Source organism: Alexandromys fortis, unplaced genomic scaffold (genome assembly GCF_014885135.2).
Source record: "Alexandromys fortis isolate MF-2015 unplaced genomic scaffold, M_Fortis_MF-2015_v1.1 scaffold_3, whole genome shotgun sequence".
NCBI lineage: Eukaryota > Metazoa > Chordata > Mammalia > Rodentia > Cricetidae > Alexandromys > Alexandromys fortis.
Window position 1 is genome coordinate 11,047,721 of NW_026067909.1, and position 22,596 is coordinate 11,070,316.

Here is a 22,596-nt window from a genome sequence, read left to right on the forward strand (position 1 = left end):
GTATACAGTATTCTCAGTATTCTTTCTGAGTGTATGCCTTCATGCCAAAAAGAGGGCACCAGACCTCATTACAGATGGCTGAGCACCACCATGTGGTTGCTGGGAATTGAACTTAGGACCTTTGGAGGAGCAGGCAATGCTCTTAACCACTGAGCCATCTCTCCAGCCTCCATCTGAATGTTTTTAGGCATAAGAAACTAGGCAGGGGCTGGAAAAATGATGGCTCTGCAGTTTAGAGCTCTGGCTGCTCTTATAGAGGACTCAGGTTCGATCCCCAGAACCCACAAACAGCTAGCATGCATGTGTAACTCCAGTTTCAAGTGGTCTGATGCCCTCTTCAGGCCTCTATGGGTACTTTACACATGTAGTAAGCATGCAAACATATAGGCAAAATACTCATACACATAAAATAAAATAAGCACTATTTTTTTAATAAACAAGGAACTGAATAAAAATAGCTACAGTGTTAGGTTAATAGCACATCTCAGAGTAAATTACGTTATACTAACAATGAGGCCAGGAGGGAGTCACGTGACACACTACCTTCAAGTTCTTTTTTTCTTTCCCATTTTCATGTGTGTATGTGTGTGTGCTCGCATGTTTTTGCATATGTGGATGCATGTGTGCACGAGTACACATGCACATGTGTGCACAAGCATGTGCCCGAGGTTAAACAGGAATTATCCTCAACCTTACTCTCACCTTATCCACTGAGACAGGGTCTCTCAATCAAACCCAGACCTTGCTGATATGGCAAATCTAGCTAACTGCTCTGCTCTGGGGATTCTGTATCTGCGCTGTGGCTGAAATTACAGGCAGGCAGTCCACATAGAAGTTTGAACGAGAATGGACACATAGGCTCATATATTTGAATATTTGGTTCACAGTTGGTGGAATTGTTTGGGAAGGATTAAGACGTGTGCCCTTGCTAGAAGAGGTGTTTCTTCCCACCCCCCAACTCTCTCTCTCCCTCGTGCTTTTGTGCAGACGTATCCTCTCCCGTGTATTTGCCTGCTGCTATGCTCCTTGCCATGATGGTCACAAACTCTAACCCTCTGGAACTGTGAGTCCCTGAATTAAATGCTTTCTTTTATAAATTTCCCTGGTCATTGGTTTTTTTTTTCCCCCATGGCAATAGAAAAGTAACTAAGTCAGAAATTGGTACCAGAGAGTGACATATTGCTGTGACAGGCCTGACCACGCTAGGGATTTTTTGTTTTTGTTTTTTGAGGAATGTGGAAGACTTTGCGACTTTGGACTAGGAAAGTGACTCAACACTGTAAACTGAGACTAATGGGTTATTCCAGTAGGAGCTTGGAAAGCTGAGAGCAATGTAGACTATGGAAGCCCGGTTCAAGAGGTTTCAGAGGGGAACAATTGTTGGGGAAGGCGTTCTTTCATACCCAGCTGCCCAGACTTGAAGTAAGCACACAGAAACTGTATTAATTGAAACCACTGCTTGGCCTAGCAGCCAGACACTAGAGTTCTTACCTGTACCAATGCTCAGACCAAAGGAACAATCCTGTTCTCAGACTGCCTCCTCAGACTTAATTGCTTCAGACTACTGCCTCAGACTGCATCTGAGCTCCTGAGTCCTTCCGCCTTATATTCCTCTCTCTGCCCAGCCAATTACTTCCCATCTTCACCTCCCTGGTGCTGGGATTGAAGATGTGGCCAACCAACACCTGACTCTGTTTCTCTTTGAGAATGGATCAATTTAGCGTAGCCCAAAGTGGCCTTGAACTCAGAGATCTCTGTCTCCCGAGTCTTGGGATTAAAGGGGTGTGCCACCACCACCAGGCTTAGCTTTGCACGTTGATCTTCAGGCAAGCTTTATTTGTTAAACACAAACAAAATATCACCACAAGGATCAATACCCAAGGTTGACCTATGACCAACACACACAGACTATAGATAGCATTCTTACACCTACACACATACATATACACACATTTATAAAAATAAAAATTTCTAGTCAGATGCCACAATTTCCTTAAGGAACGTAAGAAGAAAAAAAAGCAAATTAAATTCAATAATCCAATAGAAGTGGACAAATTAGAGACACGGGGCCATTAACAAGCCAAAAAACACACAGAGAGAAATGAGAAACCAAACACAGTCTTTGAGAAGGTAAATAAAATTGACAAAAGTCAGATTGATTAAGGGGGGAAAAAAAAGAAAAGAAAATCCACTAGCTACCAAAGCAGGAATGAATGAGAGAAAATCAGGTCTTGCAGATAGCAGTAGACACACATCTAGACAACAGAGAGCAACTTCAGGCCATTAGTGCCTCAGCTTAGCTGGGGTAGGTAGATTTCTTGAAAGACACACACTAGCAAGCTTTACACAGGAAGAAATTGTTAAGCATAATAGCCCCATATCTACTCAATAGATTAAATTTGTGGCTGTGCTTATTAGGGTTTTTTATTTTATTTATTTATTTTTTATTGTCAGCCTGACACAAGCTAGAGTCTCATGGGAAGAGAGAACCTCAGCTGAGAAAATGCCTCCATCAAACTGGCCTGTTGACAAGTCTGTAGGACACTTTCTTCCTTTCTTCTTTTCCTCTCTCTTCTCCCTCCTTTTTTTTTTTTTTTTTTTTGCTTGTTTGTTTTGTTTTGGTTTTTGAGATAGGGTCTCACTATATAGCTCTAGCTGTCCTGGAAGCAGACCAGGCTAGCCTTGAACTCACAGAGACCTACCTGCCTCTGCTTCCCCTGGTGCTGGGAATAAAGGTGTACACCACCACTTGCTGTAGGGCATTTCTTAATTAGTGATTGATGTGGGAGAGCCCAGCCCACTGTGTGGGGTACCACTACCCCTGAACATGTGGTTCTGTGTTGTATAAGAAAGCATGTTGAACCACAGGGAGCAAGCCAGGGAGCAGCTTTCCTCTGTGGCCTTTGCCCCAGTTCCCGCTTCCTTGAGTTCTGCCCTGACTTCTCTCCATGATAGATTGTAAATTGTAAGATGAAATGAACACTTTCCTCCCCAAGTTGCTTTTGCTCATGGTTTTTATCACAGCAGGAGAAAGTAAGGGTAAAACCTTCCAACAAAGAAAACTCTGAGTCTGTGTAGCCCACATCAGCGAATTCTTTAAATGGTTAACAAAGAAATAAAACCAACCTATACAAACTTATCCAGAAAACCTTGAAAAGGATGCAACCTTCCCAACTCTCTTTATGAACCAGCATTGCTCAGATGCCAAACCAGATGAACCACAGTCTTTTGTGTCTCGTGGATGTGGATGCAAGAATTCTAAAAAAAAATTCAGCCAATCCAAACCAACCTATACAGTGATGTTTGTCCTTGGAATGCAAGGTTGACTTAACATCTAAAAAAATGGACTTGACTGGGGTTGGACAGACAGCTCAGCAGCTAAGAGCACCAGCTGCTCTTACAGAGGACCAGGGTTTGCCTCCCAGTATCCGCATGGTGGCTCACCACCATCTGTAATTCCAGCCCCAGGAGATCCAATCCCTCTTCTGGCCACCAAGGGCACTAGAACATACATGGTGCACATACATATAGAGAGGCAAAACATTTATCAACATAAAATAAATAAGTTAAAGCAAAAAAAAAAAAAAAAACAACACTTGATCTCTAGAAACTTCCAGGTTCGTTGTACTGTGAATGGCTTCTTGTCCAAGTTCCATCCTTCTAGATGCCTCCATCACCTTCCTGAACTTGTGTCTCTGGTTGTTTGAGTACTTCTTTCAAAGGGTTGGTACAGTGGCTTTTTCTGAAGCAGGTATCTGTAGCATGTCTTAGATGAGTGTGCCTAAACTTATTTTTATCCCAACTGCATGTAAATACTAGTGATAGTCTATAAAATCCCATGCCTGGGCTAGGGAAGTGGCCAGTCAGCAAAGTACTTGCACAAACACGAGGACCTGAGTTTGATGCCCAGCACCAATGCAACAGCCAGATATGTAATCCCAGTGCTGGGGAGGCCCAAACAGGAGTATCCCTGAGGCTGGCTGACCAACCAGCCTGATCAGTGAACTCCAGGTCCAGTGAGAGACCCAATTTCAAAAAAAAAAAAAAAAAAAAAAAGGAAGAGGAAAGCCATTAACGAGAAATCCATGGACCTCTAGCCTCCACATACACACACACACACACACTTACTCTCAAACACACACACTCACACAATGTCCAAAGATATTTCTCTTTAGAGCTATAGAACATTTAGCAGTGTGTGTACATGTGTGTGTGTGCATGTGTGTGTTTGTGTGTGTGTATACATGTGGAGATTGAATGTTAGGTATCATCCTCAATTGATCTTCTACTTTATTATTTGAGGCAGGGTCTCTCTGTGAAACCAGCGCTCACAGATAGAACTAGTCTTGCTAGCCATCTTACCTCTCCTTCCTTGGGTAAAATTACTGGCGGCCTACTGCGCCCATCCAGCAGCTCTATGAGGTCTTGATGTCTGAACTCCCATTCTTCGTACATGCCAGACAAGTCCTTTAACTACTGAGCCAGCTCCATTATTAAAAATTGCATTTTGAGCCGGGCATGGTAGCACACGCCTTTAATCTCAGCACGCGGGAGACAGAGGCAGGTGGACCTCTCTGAGTTCCAGGACAGCCTGGTGGTCTACAGAGTGAGTTTCTACACAGAGAAACCCTGTCTCAAAAATAAAATAAAATAAAATAAAAGCCAAAAAATTATTTGTCTGTGTGCTGTGTGTGTGCACAAGCGCATGCATGCACAAACGTGTGTGCAGAGAGGACAGAGCACAGCTTTCAGGGTTCAATTCTCTTTTTCCACTTGTAGGTTCCAGGGATTGAGCTCAGGCCATCAGGACTGGTAAGCCTCTTACGTCCTGACCCTTCTCACAGATCCTCTAAAATTACCATCTTCTGATAAAAAGGAAGAGTTTTTTTTTAGAGTGAGGGCCATTCCACCACCAGACATAAAGCCCCGAGATGACCATCTCATGTCAGCACTTGGAGGCGCTGGGCACTTGTCAATATGACACAGGAGCCAGGTTCAAGGGACAGCACCCACTTGCCACACTAGGGACACCAGGGTAAATGACAGTGACATATTTCAACAGTTGGCAGCGGGTCCATTTTAAAGGTCATTTATTATTCACTTTGCTGTGGGCAAGAAAAAGCTGGGGTGGGTTTTGTTTTTGTTTGTTTTGAAACAGAATGTCAACTAATAAATGTACAGAGAAGGATGGGATTAGAAGGCCATCTCTTAGCAACACCATAATAATGAAGTCGGCCCAACTGGGTAACAAGGAGGTTTTAATGGGACAGTTAGGTGGCTTCAGCTTTCCTCGTACAGTGGGTGGGTTTACAAGGGAAAAAAGATGGCACGACACTGGAGAAAAACTCCTGGGTACAACTTTTAGCCAACGCTCAGTCGGTCCTGCCTGTGCTTCTTTTTGGACAGTGATGACAGGAGCAGGCCACACGTGCCTGTCCACTTCCAATACTTGAAAACAGGACGTGATCTCACCCAGGTGAAGCAAGAGCCTCCCGGCGGCATCAGCAGCAGGAAGCCAGTGAAGCCTGAAGCAACCAGGGACCTGAGCCGTTCACTGAGCTGAGGGCTCCTGAGGTGGGAGATACCTGGGGGGAAGGGAGGAGGAAGAAGTGGAAGAGGGGAGGAAAAGGGAGGAGAGGAGGGAGGGAGAACAGGGAGGAGGAGGGGGAAGAAAAGGAAAGGAAAACAGACAAGGGAGGAGGGGAATGGGAAAAGGAGAGAGCAGAAAAGAAAGAAAGAGAGAGAAGAGGGATGGAGACAAACAGATGAGGGAGAAAGGAGAGAGACAGAGATGGGGGAAGGAGGAAAAAAGAGCAGGGGCAGAAGAGGGGAAAGAGTGCGAGAGGCAAGGGAAAGACAAAGACAGAGACAGCGTGTTCTGCAGGTCCTCGGGAGGACTTTGAGACACTGGCAGAATACTGGTCCCCACATAGATACGTGGTCCGGAAATTGGGTCACCATAACAGTTAAAGTGGAGGGAGAGGCCTCAGAAGGCTCGCAAACCGTGATGTCAGATGAACCTTGACCTTCAGCAGCTCTGCTAACTCATTGATCCTCAATAAGACTTTTTCATAGGAGGAATGGATTGGGGTTCTGTGGCTTGGGTATGGCTTGAATCACCCCCAAAGCTTCCTATGTTAGAGGCTTGGTCTTCAGTGTGGCTCTGTCAGAGGCCCGGGGTCCTTTAAGAGTCGGTAGTAATAGCCTGGCAGAGGTGGCGCACGCCTTTAATTCCAGCACTCAGGAGGCAGAGGCAGGTGAATCTCTGAGTTCGAGGCCAGCCTGGTCTACAAGAGCTAGTTCCAGGACAAGCTCCAAAAGCTACAGAGAAACCCTGTCTTGAAAAACTAAGGGGAAAAAAAAAAAAGAGTCAGCAGTAGTGAGTGAGAGACCAGGTCTCTGGAAACAACATTCTAGGGAGAGATTAAATAGATTAAATAGTATGCAAGGGCCCAGTTGGTTACCAAAGAGGACACAAAACAAACAAACAAAGCAAAAATAACAACAACAAAAATCCAAGATAAGCCATATCAGGTAAAGTGCTTGTCCCACAAGCACGCAGGCCTGAGTTCTGTATCTGATGGCCACATAGGAAACCAGGCACAGTGTTCCATGCTTGTAATCCCAGAGCTGGGGAGACAGGTGGAGCCCTGGGGCTCGCTGGACAGACGATCTGGTCTTATCTTCAACTTCTGGGTTGCAGTAAGGCACCCTGTCTCAAAACACAAGGTGACTGTCTCCTGAGGAATGACAGCAGAGACTGACCTCTGACCTCTACAGGCACTCGCACAAACAGGCACCCAACACACACCAACGTGTACGTTCTTGCTTACACACAGACAAAGCAACTCTGACCCCCTCCCCACTCTCTTACACCTACAGCCATGGAGATGCCATCATCACGAGGTCATCCCCAAAGTCAAACTGAGACAGCTATCATGCTTTGAACCTATACAAACCTCTTTTCTTCACTCTTTACCCAGCTTCAGAAGTTTTGATATAGTGAGGAAAAATGGGCCAAGACAGGGCTTGACACTTGTCCTAGACTGAGGTGAACATGGGTGACTGCTACCCAGGGACTCATCTGTATTTGACACACCCTTTAATAGAATGTGCCCCATCCCCAGATTCCTTAGCTTGGACTTGCTTCCAATGTGTTCGGGCTTGAAGGTGATCTGAGTGTGTCCCCACAAGACTGTTCTGGAAGTTCAGTCCCCAGAATGGCAGGGCTGAGGCCTTGCAGAGGTGGCTTTGTCCCTGGAGGCACCCACCTCAGAAGCATTAATGCCAGGCTCAACCTCGGCTTGCGTATGTGGTTGTGAAGGGAGGCAGCTTGTCCTGAGTCCCCCAGCATACTATTTCACTGTGGGTGCTCTCCTGCATACCTGATGAGACACAGCCAGGACACACTGGTCATCCAGGAGTTGACTGAGCAAATAGGAGGCAGCCACTGAAATTCCAGTGGAAAACTGGAGACCCCTTGGCATTCCGTGACATTTAAACCCACTGGAGCTGATTTCATCCTTAAAGGAGAAAGAGGGGAAACGGAAAGTCAGCTGCAGGAAACCCTATGTTTTCACAAGTGGAACAGTGATCTAAGTGAACCCTTTTCTATTATAAAATGCCCGCCCTTGGAATCTTGTTATAGCTTCAGGAAGCAGACCAAGATGAACAGTCTGCATCCTTCGTGTCTCTGTTGGACGCATGTGACTCTCATGCTTAGGCATCGTAGCAAATGTGTCACGAGTCTCTCAGTCATTTTGTCTACCGTCGGTTTTATTTCATAGACTGAAACAATGAAACCTTCAGAGGCCTCATCTGTCCAAGGGGTGACTCTAAGATGAGAGCAGCCAGGTGAAGGAAGCAAGGCTGGGGGCTGACCTGTGGGCTATGGCTCTTAGTCTATCAGGACCCGCTGCTGCTGACAGGCAGGAGTTCCTAGTTTTCCCTGCTTTCCCCCAGCCATCATGGCTGCTGCTATGCATTCCTTTGGTGAAGCGGTCAGCAATGACTACAAGGCCACTGGCAGGGCTTAGGGGGTGGGGAGTAGTGACGCTTCCTCCAACTCCTGGCCCCTGTCATTGCCTCTGGCCGTTCATCAGCATGTACATGCACGTACATCCACGTGCACACCAGCCACGGTGCAATGCAAAACAAGGACAGTACAGTGCACACACATGTGCCTACCTACCCACATATATGCACACACCACATGTAAAAAGGTGCATACACATACACACCTACACATAATACCCTACAAACATGCAGACAGGTTTGCACACAGGTATAAATATACATGCGCCTGGGCACATACACATGAAACCAGGCAGGAATGCATACATGTATGAAGGCATGCACACATCTATAAATGCCTGCACACATACATGCATATGCATATGTATGGAGCGCAGAAACACTTACATATGTGTGCACACGAACATGCAGGCATGGATATATGAATGAACACAGACCCACAACAACACAGTCTTTAGTATCTGGTTGGTTGCAGGCTTTTCCTCAGATCCCTGAGAGACAGGATCTACAGTACTAATTGGGGGATAGAAACACAGTCTGGGCAAGATCACCATGCTGGCTCCTAATGCCAGCTTAAAATGGTCATACTGTTATGTAGAAAGATTAGGTGAGGGAGGGACAGACCAGTAAGTGTGGAAGAAGACTTCTGGGGGAAGGTGAGCAGAAATGATAGCCTGCACAGGCAAAGGGGAAGGTGTGGAGCACAGAATGTTCCAGACACTGCTCAGGGAAAGAAGTCTACCACAGGGACGTGATATAGGATCCCTCTCCTGAGGTCCCTGGAGACCCCAGATCCACAGAAACAGAAAACAGGGTGGGATGATGGGTGCTGAGGAGGGACAGAGAGTCCGTGCTTCATGGGGAAAGATGCAAGCAGGAGGTGAACACCGCCGAGCTGTCATTTAGACGGTGCAGTGTTGTGCACTTTACCACAGTGTGTGCAGGTTGTACACAGGCATGTCTGTAGAGGCTGCTAGGACTGGATGGGGGTCTCTGCTGACCTCAGGCTTCTGCTGTAGTCTGCAGATGAGATGGGAGAGGATGAGGACAGGAAGAGTGTACGGAGAGCATGAGACTACGGCCCATGGAGCTGGCTATGCCATCGAAGAAGCAGGAAGAGAAAAGGCAGCTTGAGGAATTTCCTTGTTTCTGAAAGAATCGAACAAGAAGAAGATGGAGAATGGTCATATTCTAGTAACCAGAGCTGGGGACAGATGCCACCCAGGCACTTCATGGGGAGGAATTAGGGCCAAGACAGAGAGCCTTGCTAGACTTGGGGGCCAGGAGCTCATGGAATATGTCCTGACTGGGCACAGTACACAGTGACCAGTTGGGGTCCCAGGGGATGAGAATTGGGAAACAGGAGGTCCCCTATGATGTTGGGCTCCCAGGAAATCTGGATTAACCTATGGCAGACAACTGCCCAGCTCTGACCCATGAATAGCACAGGAGGAGGCCAGTACCCAAGACTTCAGGGATGGGTTCTAGGTGGGCAGGCCAAGACAAATGTGAGACCTAAAGAGGATGGTCGCCCCTTCACCTCCGCACTCAGGGCTGCCACTTTCAGCTCAGAGAAGGTGGTACCATGCAGACCCCATCTCTCCCGGCATCCACAGATACTTCTCTATGAAAAGAAAATACTTCATTGCATGTAAATGACATGGGATCTGATTTGCTCTTAGCAAAGTTCCGTCCTTTTCAGTAACTCCACTAGACAACCACCATTATGTGATGTTAGAATATTCCCAGCACACAGGCCCCAATCTTCCCATTAGCACCCACTCCTCCCTTTATTCCCCCCTAGCTCCAGGAAGCCACTTCCTTCTCTAAGAACCTGGCTCTTCTGGGTTTCTTACATAAACGGAACCCTTTGGTGAAACTTCTGGATAAAACAAAGCAAAGTTCCACTTTCACCTAACGGACAGCTGGGACTGCACAGCCAGGTGTGCATCCCCACCCCCACAGAGAGGGCAGGGATGGTACCCATCCCCCTTCTGGCTGAGCTGCAGCTGGAGCAGTAAATCCTGCAAGAGAAAGGTAGCATCTAGGAAATCATAAATACTAGGTGCAGCAGTCTAGAGGAGGGGAAGGAAGAGTCATCATTCCGTCCTACTTGCTCACAGCATAGGGAAGGATTCCATAGCCCTCACAGGCTCAGAGCTGCAACCGGTCACATGGTCTGGCTGGTATTTATAACCATTTTCCTGCATGTCTCTTTCCTTCAGCCTGTGCCTTGGCTGATTGTGGCCCTTTACCTGGTGGGTGACCTAAGCCTTCATTCCCGAAGGGTCTGGGCCCTCGGCGGTCCAGCCTGGATTGGGCAGTAGAATCTTTCCACTGATGTTAATCACTGGGACCAGAGTTGCAGGTCATCATCTATGTTCTAGACTTTCTGTTGTGGAACCACAGCCTGTCTCCCCTGGTCAGGGCAGCTACACCAGCCCGTAAACAATCAGCCCCTTTACACTCATCCATTGCTGGTGGGAATGCAAACTTGTGCAACCACTTTGGAAAGCAGTATGGCAGTTTCTCAGGAAATTCGGGATCAACCTACCCCTGGATCCAGCAATACCACTCTTGGGAATATACCCAAGAGAGGCCTTATCATACAACAGAAGTATATGCTCAACTATGTTCATAGCAGCATTGTTTGTAATAGCCAGAACTTGGAAACAACCTAGATGCCCTTCAATGGAAGAATGGATGAAGAAAGTATGGAATATATACATATTAGAGTACTACTCAGCAGTAAAAAACAAGGACCTCTTGAATTTTGCATACAAATGGACGGAAATAGAAAACACTATCCTGAGTGAGGTAAGCCAGACCCAAAAAGAGGAACATGGGATGTACTCACTCATATTTGGTTTCTAGCCATAAATAAAGGACATTGAGCCTATAATTAGTGATCCTAGAGAAGCTAAATAAGAAGGAGAACCCAAAGAAAAACATATAGGCATCCTCCTGAATATTAACCTTCATCAGGTGATGAAAGGAGACAGAGACAGAGACCCACATTGGAGCACCGGACTGAAATCTCAAGGTCCAAATCAGGAGCAGAAGGAGAGCGAGCACGAGCAAGGAACTCAGGACCGCGAGGGGTGCACCCACACACTGAGACAATGGGGATGTTCTATCGGGAACTCACCAAGGCCAGCTGGCCTGGGTCTGAAAAAGCCTGGGTTAAAACCGGTCTCGCTGAACATAGCGGACAATGAGGACTACTGAGACCTCAAGAACAATGGCAATGGGTTTTTGATCCTACTGCACCTATTGGTTTTGTGGGAGCCTAGGCAGTTTGGATGCTCACCTTACTAGACCTGGATGGAGGTGGGTGGTCCTTGGACTTCCCACAGGGCAGGAAACCCTGATTGCTCTTTGGGCTGACGAGGGAGGGGGACTTGATTGGGGGAGGGGGAGGGAAATGGGAGGCGGTGGAGGGGAAGAGACAGAAATCTTTAATAAATAAATAAATTAAAAAAAAAAATCAGCCCCTTGCAGCCTGGAGATTCTCTCACAGGAGTACCTCAAAGTGGACCTATGGTCACCTCAGCCTCCAGGGTACTGGGATTAGTTTAGCACCTATTGGCAGAGGTCTTGATCAAGAGGATCTAGACTAGTGGGGACAGGGAGATAAATGCTACTGGCAAAGGGCTAGGATATAACTTGGTAGCAAAGTGCTTGCCTGCTACGTGCAAGAGCCTTGGGTTCAATCTGCCAGTCACTGATGGACTTTCACTGGGGAACAAGAATATCATTGATGCGTTAACCTCTGGATTGCCAGGACCATGAGCAGTGGCTACAGGGACACGAGCACATGGATGGGTTCAGAGGATATTGTTCCGGCTCCTCAGTGTCCTCAGACCAGGGATGGGGAGCCTGTGAAAGATGGCAGTTCTCTGAGCTTGCACTCTCTGCTTTATGGCCAAGTCCCTGCCCGTAAGAAAGCCCTGTGACACACAGCAGGGAGTCAAGCAGGCTGTGAAGGTACCCTAGGTCAGGAGAGCCAGTTCATATTCAGGTTTGCCTTGGTGCCAGTGGCAGCAGAGGGGTACCCCCATGATGGCAGTACTCCAACATCACCCAGCAGTGTGTGCCAGGCAGGGAACCTAGCAGATGGACCTCGATGAGTGGACACCCATGTACTGTGCCATACCATTCTCAAACCCTTTGGGGACTGACAGGGACATCCAGGGGAAAGGCTGGCTGGCGGCCACTGACTAGGTCCTCTCATCCACTATGGACCTCCATTCAGCCCAGAGGTTTATTTCTGTGACCAACATCTATAAGGGACATATGCTTCTTCACATCCTGTGCTCTGCACCCTGGGAGACCCTGGGAGAGGTCCAGCCCTTTCCTCAGCCTCCTGCTACCACCTTTTTCAAATGCTTGCCTTTCAGTTCTTTGAGCATCATGACCGACTGGCCACCTGTCGGAGCCCGTGTGGGTCCAACACGGATTCCCTAACTAGACTGGAATGGAGTCGCGAGGAATAATCAGACACAACTTACACGGTCATCTTTTACGGGCAAGATCTCTCTCCAAAAGAGATCTCTCATTTATTCTTCAAACAGCTTATATATCCTCACATCAATAGAGTGGGAACACATTAGGCTGTCTCCTAGGCAACCAGGTGCCTGGGCTCAGGTCACATCCACATCTAGCAGTCAGGTAGGCCATGAATTAGCATCTCTATAAGACATCCTCCAAATTACAAAGGAAGGAAGCACCAAACATCCTGACCAGTTTCAGTAAACACCTCTCCTCAGGAGATCTACATTTCTAACAAGTACATCCTTGCTATTGTTAGGCAGAGACAGCTTGTCTGCAGAGCTACTGATCAGCTCAGACTGGGCCTATGGCTTTTGTGCCATACAGAAATATGGGCCGACAGCCACCAAATGGTGGAACCTATAACCCTGATCTCTCCTTCCAGGTCAAGTAGAGCAACCAGGGTGACTGTGCTGAGCCTCGCCTGCTGGGGTGTAGCCTTCCTCCCATTCCCGACAGGAGGCTGCAGGTTACCTTCTCACTTTGGGATTGGGCTGACGTGCCATGCAAAGCTACTGGAAGCCAGGGCAAGACTTTTTCTTTCTCAGTGACTGGGTACCAGGAAATGACATATGAAGGACAGGTGCTGCTGGGAGGGGCTGCCAAAGAAGCAGGAACAAGCCACTGGCATCATGGGAGCTCTTTATGGAACTCCATGGAGCTTTGAAGTACGCAATGGTCAGTCTTGACTGTCAACCTAATGGGATTTAGAATCACCATGGAAACAAACTTTAGGGCATATTTGTTGGGGATTTTCTAGATTGGGTTAGTTGAGGTGCAAAGGCTCACCCTAAATGTAGGTGGCACCATCTCGTAGCCTGGGTTATCGGGATGGATAGAAAGCAGGAAAGCTGAGCACCGGCATTCTTCTCAATCTGTTTCGCAACTGTGCGCGCAGCCCTGCGAGCTGCCTTCCTCACTATGACGGACTGTCCGAATGAACCTTTTCTCCTTCGGTTGCTTTTGTGAAACATCTGTTTCAGGAATGAGTGAAGTGACTAGCAGAGTTGGTGGTTATCAGGCTGCCCTGCACCCACTGCCTCTACGAAATGCTGAAGCACACCTGTGTCCCCCAACCCATTGAATCATGGGTCATTTCATAGCTCATTTATACATGCAGTTCAGGTCATGTGGCCAGTTGGTGTCACATGGCCAGATGTTCTGTAAAGCCTAGGGGCAATCCAGGATCTGAGGAAGTATCCATGGGGGATGGCAGGGCTCAGCTCCATAGACCAAGGTGGTCGACTGTGAAGTCCCTGCAGGAGCCGGAATGGCCCCCACAGAACTTCCTACCTCCCGCAGGCACCTTGCACATCGTGACTCTGATGCTCAGAAACACTCACACAGCTAAGAAGGTTGCACAGCAGCCTGGGCCTCTTCTTGTCTGGGTGTCTTAGTTTTCCATTGATGTGAAAGGACACCATGACTACGGCAACTCTTTCAAAGAAAACACGTAATTGAAGGGGACCACTTACAGGTTCAGAGCTCTGGCTCATTATCGTCATGACAGAGAGCATGGTGGCAGGCAGACGGGATACTGGAGCTGAAAATGCTACATCTTGCAGGCAACAGGAAGTTGACTGTGACATTGGGTGGTATCCTGAGCATAGAAAATCTTAAAGCTCACCCCTACAGTGACTCACATCCTTTAAAAAGGCCACACCCACAGCAACAAAGCTGTGCTTCTTGATAGTGCCACTCCCTATGAGATTATGGGGGCCGGTTTACACTTAATACACTGGGCCTCATTGAAAAGTGACATCCCTGTGGGTCACTTGATATCATGTATCCGATAACTGTAAAATCCAAAGAGAGCCGCAAGGCCCTGTGCTGTATCTTACACAATAGAAAGTACCCTAAGCAGTTCTCCACTTGACCCAGGCCACTGCAGTGTAGCAATATCATCAAGGCAGAAGCCTCCCCCAAATCATGTGGGATTTGATCACCTGACCTTCAAACACACACCACGTGGCCAAGTCATCTTTAGAGATCATGAAGGTCAACATTAAATGTCAACTTGATACAACCTAGAGTTGTCACCTGGGAAGAGAGTCTCAGCGAGGGGTTGCCTACTTTGGACTGACCTGAGAGCATGTCTGTGGGGACCTGTCTTAATTAAGGTAATTATGGGAAGACCCGGCCCACCATGGGCAGCACCATTCCCTATGATAGGGGCTTCTGAACTGTGTGATAGTAGAGAATAACAGCCAAAGAAAAAAACCCAGGACAGATGCCTACAACTTCCTGCTCAGATGGCTCAGGAAGCACAGCTCTGTGTTTGGAGCAGCAGAGCAGCAAGATGCTCATAGGAAGAGAAGTCAATTTGGATCCCTAGGGCTGGAATATGACAAGGTGTTCCCAAGCCTCTGAGGTGGGACAGACTAGTGTGTTTCTTAGTAGCTGAAGACAACAGGTTTCTGGTAAGTTTTATTAAGATGTACAAAGAAACCCAGTGCATTCACCAGCTCCACAGCCAATAAGTTGGACTTTGTTAAATTGAAAGCTTCTGTTGTATTAGTCACCTCAGCTGTTGCTATGTCAAAATGCCTGATAGAAACAACTGGAGGAAGGAACCATTTGTGTGGGCTTCCAGTCCATCACGGCAGAGGGAACAACTCGTAGCTTCAGCAGTGGAACAGAGAACAGTGCTCACTTCTCTGTGGATCAGGAAACAGAGACAGGTTAGAAAGTGAGGCCATGCTATGGTCCTCTATGTCCATCCCACAGTGTCCTACTGCCTCCAAGGAGGACGTACCTCCTGAAGCTGCAACCTTCCCAAAACAATGCCCCAGGTGGGAACTAGGTGTTCAAATACATGGGCCTGTGGGAGGCATTTCACACCCAAACAACACATCTCCTTTGCAGAAATATTGCTAAAAGAAGAAAAGGAACTGGATATGATAACATGTACCTGTGATCCCAGCATTTGGGAGATAGGGACAGGTGAAGTCCAAGGTCATCCTCAGCAAGTCAGTGAGCTCAAGGCCAGCCTGGGATACAGGAGACCTGTGCCAAACAGAGAGGGCCAGGGTTACGGGAAGCTGGTGAGATGGCTCAACTGTTAAGAGGACACACTGAGCAATCAAAAGGACCAGAGTTCAGATCCCAGCATTCACATGTTAACTTGAGAATTCTGTGTACACCTGTGACCCAGCTCTGAGGGGATCAGAAGCAGGAGGATCACTGGGGCTTCCTGGTTCCCAACCTAGCTGAGAAAACACAAACCACAGGCTCAGGAAGAGAGCCTCTGCTTCAAAGGAACAGGTGGAGAGTGATATACAAAGACACCTTATATCCTCTCCTGGCCTCTGCATATAGGCATTGGTGTGTGCACCCCTCCACACACAAGTGTGCATATACTCACACAGACATATACACAAATAAGTAAATATTTTTAGAAGAGGAGGAGGACAAAAAGAGAAGCCACAGACTGGGAAAATAACTTTGCAAATTTTTAAAAAAGATTTATTTATTTTTATGTATGAGAGTTTGATGTCCATGTATATATATATATGTACCACATGCATGCCTGGTGCCTATGGAGGCCAGAAAAGGGCATTGGATCCCCTGGAGTTAGAGTTACCGATGGGTTTGAGCCACCAGATGGCTGCTGGAAACTGAAGCTGGGCCCTCTGTAAGAGAGGTAAGTGTTCTTAACCACTGATCCATCTGTCCAGCATCGTCAAAGTATTTTATATGATAAAGGACCCCTATTCCAAATATACAAAGAACTCTTAATATCAATATTAATATTAATATCAATTAATATTAATATCAATAATAAAAAATTATTTAAAAGATGTAGACGCCCCACCAAAGGTGAGTGAGGTAGGTGCCTTACCTGTAGGTGTCAGACAAGCAGATTTTCAACATCTCACAGAATTGGAGAACTGCAATTCAAACAATAAGGAACCATCACTGACCACGATGATGGCCAAAGTCAGGAAAACTGACAATACCTGATAGTGTGGGGACATCACATCACTGCTGGTGGGAATGCCACATGGCACAGTGCAGAAAGACAGTATGTCAGTGCTGGATGGTGTGAAGTTCCTGACACTGGCCCACGTGGTAAGCACTTAGACCCCAGTAGGTGGTGCTATTATTGAAGGTGGGAACGCTAGACCAGGGAGCTCGGCTGAAGGAAGGAGGCCATTAGGGGAATTCCTTGGAGAACATGACTCTTCACCAGGCCCCTCTTGTCTTTGCTTCGTGTCCATGATGAGATGAGCAACCTCCACCTGCACACGCGCCTGTCACTCCAATGTCCCGGCTGCAGCCAGGAGACACTGAGATGCCTCTGTCTCAGATGCTGTGAGTACCAAGAAATGGTCCAGAAACATCCCCAAATCCTAACTATTTCTCTTTCCCCAAGCAAAGGCACCAGGGAATGGCTGCAGGTTCCTTTAGGAGGCTGGAAGAAAGAGGAATACGAGATTGTCTAGCAGAGCAAGACCCTTTCTCAGTCTAGGATACTGAACTGGGTCTTGGCAGAGTCAGGGCTTGTGTGAGTGCTGCCAGGGGGCGGGGCCTGAAGCTCCTCATTAGTGCTGTCAGCTGACTCCAGTGCCAGTCCTTCAGTCTTGGAGATGCCATGGCCAACTGAGCAGGCACAGGTATCTACAGGCCAGGAGTCCCTAACCACTGTCCACCACAGACGCCACATTAGCAATAGGCCCAGGGGTTCCAAGCCTTGTCCTGGCAAAGGTTCCTCTTGTCTGTCTTCCATAAAGGTCTCAGTTCTCCCAGCCCAGAACCCACCCTGACCAGCCACCCCTCTTATGTCTGCCTCATTACTGATTCTGGGGTTTGAAATGTCAGGATTTGATTGAGCACAGTTGTTTATGCCTGTAAACCCAACCCTTGGCAGACAGAGGCAAAGGATAGAGTTCAAAACCAGCCTGAACTATGTATGTGTTTCCAAACCAGTCAGAACTATATTCAAAGGCCCTGTGTCAAGAATGAAATGAAATAAAACATCATAAGTTTATATCACATTGACTTAAGACAGGAACAGTGGTTGGCTAAGGTCACCATGAAAGCCCAGTGTGAACAAGCACATTGACTGGGACAGGACTGCACTCTCTGTGTGCCTGTGGCCTCTAGGAGGCAGAGACAACCCTAGTAGGCTCCTTCCTACTTCTCAGTACTCAGAGTAACCTCTTAAGGAGACTCCAGCCTTCAGTGCCACAGCTAGGGTCAAGAGGGCCAAACCTTCAGGGTGATTACCTAAACTTGGTTCTGGCAGTCTCTGCAAGCCCTGGTATGACAGAGCTGAGAGTCTCTGGGTCTTGGCCCTTCTACTTAGCCCTTGATACCTTCAATCACATCTAGAGCTTTGACTGTTCAACTCACTGCTGCCAACCAGAGCCAACTCATCGATATCTGATCTCTAATCCCAGAGACTCGGTATAAGAAGATACAAGACTGGTCAGGTGGGGTTGGGGAGTTACAGTCATTATGCTGGGAACACCACGACAGAGGAACAAACATGACTTCAGTTGATGAGTTTCTGCCTGGTTTTCCGGTGACACTGGAGCCTGGAGGAGGTCCAGGGGTCACCCCAATAACAGCCCTCCCAGGTACCCCGAGCACCGGCCCTTTCTCTTCTTCACCATCATAGGTAACCCAGGTAAGACTGCAAGACTCTTCCTTACACTAAAGAACGGGACAGCATGGAGTAGAGGAATGTGCTTCCTTAAAGGGATCCTGGAGCCTGGGAAGGGGGTCATGGACCTTGGACACCTCCCCTCAGGGAGGACAGCTGCAGCCTGCAGGGTGAGCTGGACCCCACTGATGAGGAGGGAGGGAGGACAGGGAGGGGTGGAGCAGGGCTGGCCTTGGTGTCCACTACTGGGGCAGGTGTGAGTACAGACTGAATGGGAAATAGTGACCAGACACCAGAAGCAGAAAGCAAGAGACCCCTGGGCTCAGCTGCGGGTAGAAGGCAGCCCCTAACATATCTCACTCTCACCGGAGTGGACAGTTTCAGAGTCGGGACAAAGGCAAAAGTCAGGCTACTCCCAGGTTAGGCTCCCTAACAGTCCCCTCAGGTTTGGAGACCCCCCCCCCCATGCACCTAGGTAACAGACAAGCTGGCCTCCTGGAGTGGGAAGGGCTGTGTGTCACCCACCCTACCCTACCAGGACCTCAGATGTCAGGTGCAGGCTGGGATGGTCCCACTCTGCTAGCCCCAAGGAGCCGACAGGAGTTTCTTCTGTCACACCTCCCTCAAGGTGGCTCTTAAGAGGACAAAAGAGGAGATTACTTCTTTGGCCCAGGCAATAGTCTTCAAGTTGCGGGAGCCTGCTCTTAAGGCCAAAGTCCCCCATCCCACCAGGGTTCCCGGAGGCAACTGTGTAGGTAAACTGAGGCATTAGTGAAAGAAAGCTACACAGGAACCAATGAAGCATCGCACAGATGAGCACTGGCTTGAGGGGAGGGGAGGACAAGTGGGTGGTGGACACCAGCTGGCAAGTGTTGTCCTCTCCCCTCTCTGATGGAGAAGGAGCAGTGGGAAGGAAAGGTTTGGGGGAAGACCAAGAGGGCAGGGCTTAGTGACACAATCTGGGGCTCACACAAACAGGCTTTGAAATGAAATTACCTTTGTAGAGTTGTCTGGGCTTATAGAAATGCCGGGTTATGCCAGAGCTCACAACGACCCTCTCACAGCCTCTACTGCCATCTGGGAGGACAGACCAGGGGGAAAAAAGAGCTGCATCCTTCCTGCACTGTCAGTATGTGGCGCATCTGTAACCTGGTGCATGAGGGTGGCCCCCACAGACCAAGCATTTCTCCGGCATACACTGACTGGGTTTCCCAATTACATCTGATTCTGCATGGCCTGCCTAGAGACAGCATTAGATCCCAAAGCTGAAAGCTGCACCCAGTCAGAGTGCACAACCCAGCCCCCTGCAGCAGCCAATCACAGCTCCAGACTGTGGCCTGTAAGTCGAGAGCTCCTGCAGGCCCCTCCTTGGTTCTGGGTCACTTGCTGGAGTAGCTCATAGAACTCAGGGCAGCGCTGCCTTACACCTGCCCACTACTTTATTATAAAGGCCATGATGAAGGGCGACCACAGCCACCAGACCAGAGAGCCTCGAGGTGAGGCACCTGGAAGGGGATGCCTCCATGTCACCTTCAGGCCCACTGCCCCCTGGCACCTCCCGTGGTCAGCAGTTTGGATACTCCTATACTGTCCTTTACTAACTGTGGTTTTAAGGTGCAGTTGGGCTGATGCCATCACGGGACTCCAGTTGCTCCCCACTACATGGAGGCTGGGTAAGGGGTGGGACTGAGATCCCCAAACTCTCTGCCCTAGCTTGAACTTCCTGGTGAACATCCCCACCCTAAGGCAACCTGGATGCCAGAACCAGTAGCCAACCCACGAAGGCTGCTTCTGTCACACTGGGGATTCTAAAAGGTGTGTCCAACTTCTAGACATCAGGACCAACACTGTCACCTACAAAGTTCACGATCAAGTTTCAACTAAACCAAAAGCCCTACAGGGCTGGCTCAGTTAGCGAACTGATCAACGAACAATGAGGACCTGAATTTGATCCCTACACTTCATCTTAAAAGTTAGCTGTGAGGGGCTGGACAGATGGCTCTGCGGTTAAGAGCACTGGAGCCTCTTCCCAAGGAATCAGGCTTGGTTCCTAGGATGCTTATGAAGGCACACAGCTGACTGTAATGCCAGTTCCAGAGGATCTCACGCCCTCTTCTGTCCTCTTCAGGTACTGCACCATATATGTGCAGGCAAAATACCCAAACACATAAAATGAAAATAATCTAAAAGAAAAGGAAAAAGAAGATGGAGAGTAATCAAGGAAGACACCTAAAGTTGGCTTTTGGCTTTTGCATGTGTGTGAGTGCACACAAAAAATTGTGAAAAATAATGTTCTTAGTATACTCACAATTTTTATGTTCAGTCGCACATAGGATAACTAGCTCTCCTCGGTCACATGCAGACCACAGGACCACAGGCTGGGCATCTGTAGGAGCTTTGGACCAGGAAATCAAATATGTTTCACAGCAACATGTGACAATGGTGAGAGGCAGCTGTCACCCAGTATTGATGTATTGCTGTCAATTACCCATCTCCTGTGTCCCTGCCTGTCCTTCTCTGGCCCAAGGCTCATCCAGGATCCCACATGACCTGCATCCTGCCTCCCAAGGCTCTTCTGGGCTAGAGCAACTTCTCACTGTCTCTGCTGCAACCATGAGATCTGAGGTGGCTGCTCGGGTGTCCTGTGGAGGGCCCTGAGCTGGGAAATGTCCCTTTTACTTTATTTTTCAGTGTTAGATGGGAGTCATTGGTTATGGAAGAAGACAGCCCTCTCCTAACCTCCCATACAGGTCCCCACCATCCACATGACTTGTCCCTGGGTGTCATCACTGGGCTGCCAGCAAGGCCTCCACTACATAGAGCCTCTCTCTCTTTTCAGGAAGAAGAGGCTCTGGCTGTGCATGCTGAGATCTGCCCCACCTTCAGGAGAAGGAGGGTGGAACCTTGGGATGTTTTTGCTGGGATTCTTCTGGATTGGACATTTGCTCTCTTCTTCCTCACTCACTGATATAGTTTATCCTTTACCTTATTGGAATGGATTCACTTTGGGGGTGGGGCGGTGCCACAGCACGAGTATGGAGGTGCTGTCAGGGGACAACTTGCAAAAGTCCATCCCTTCTACTGTGCAGCACCCAGAATTGAGCTCAGCTTGTTAGAATGGTGGCAGGTCTGCTTGCTTGTTTTTTTTTTTTTTTAAATCTAACACTATTACACTATTCAAAATTTTCAGCTTTGGCCATTGAATTTTTTTTTTTTTTTTTTTTAGTCAGCTCACTCATTAGATGAAGGAAGAAGCAACAAAGAGGAAGTAATATTCCAGCAATAAGTGCCCTGTTGTGGATGCATTTGCACACACCGGGGGGGGGGGAGGGAAGAGAGAGAAATAAATAAATACATACACAGGGTCATATACACAATACAGAGAGAGACACGCATAAATACAAATACACAACATACAAACACACACTTATACAGAGACACACGTACAAAGACAAACTAACCCACAACATACGAAACCACACACACAGATATACACAAACATACATAACATATATACAAACACACACACAAATGTACACACGGATACACATAGATATACACAAGCACACACAGAAAATACATAAATGTACACACACAAACACACATGGAGACACACAAATACATACATAGACAGACACACACACACACACAACATCTTGGAGATCTGGGCAGCCAGCAATGGGCCTGGCCTCAGGACAGGGTCTACCACAGGACCAAAATGGATCGATCCCTGAGCCATCTCTTTCAAGCCGAGCATGCAGCTTTGGGCCTCTTCCTGACTTCAGAGGGCCAGTACTGCCCTCTACTGGGAGTGGGTCATACTGCAGGGTGCCCTAAGATAGGCAGTAGGCATGACAGTAGCTTCCTCTGACATACCACTTCCTGGTAGAGAGAGAGTCACAGCAGAAGGTGTGTGCCCAAAGGGTATGCTGCCAGGTGGTCCTGCAACACATGGCTCCCTGGCCCTGCTGGTGGACTCAGGGAAGAGAAAGTGGTCACTGGCATTGGGGGGACTGGTTTGTCCCCACCACTTTGAGAAGACAAAGTAAGGCCACCTGAGCAAAGCACCTGGCTCCGCTCTTTTCTCCTAGGCACCGAGTAACCAGGGGACGGACTCTAGGTGGTTTCAGACCTATCTTGGGCCCTGGCAGCTGCCTGGCTCTCCTTCCCGTGCATGTGGAGAAAGGTGTTGAGGAATGAGTAAAACTAGGTGGCGAGCAAACCGAAGACTCTGCTGCAGGTGGCCTGCACACTGGAAGCTTAGGCCCCACCCCCCGAGGCTTTGCTAGGGCCGCACCTAGGCTGCTCTGCACCCCAGCTGGGCCCTGGACTCTACCTTGAGTGATGCCACCCCTCACCCACCTTACAGTCTCAAGACGGGGTCTCTGGAAGATGACAGCTAC

General features: G+C 48.2%; 1 long non-coding RNA gene across 4 annotated transcripts in view; it reads right to left on the bottom strand.

Annotated features, from left to right (window-relative positions):
* Positions 1-7,164: 7,164 nt before the first annotated feature.
* The window catches only part of LOC126498133 (uncharacterized), a 64,997-nt gene continuing 49,565 nt past the window's right edge, over positions 7,165-22,596 (bottom strand). For 3 of the 4 annotated variants that reach the window (XR_007590780.1, XR_007590781.1, XR_007590779.1), the window contains 3 exons: positions 16,427-16,475; positions 15,497-15,591; positions 12,643-15,242 (listed from right to left, as the gene is read on the bottom strand). This is a non-coding gene — a long non-coding RNA (uncharacterized lncRNA). Of the gene's footprint in view, positions 7,524-12,642; positions 15,243-15,496; positions 15,592-16,426; positions 16,476-22,596 lie in introns of those variants that run through there. The other variant, XR_007590782.1, reaches the window with a different exon arrangement.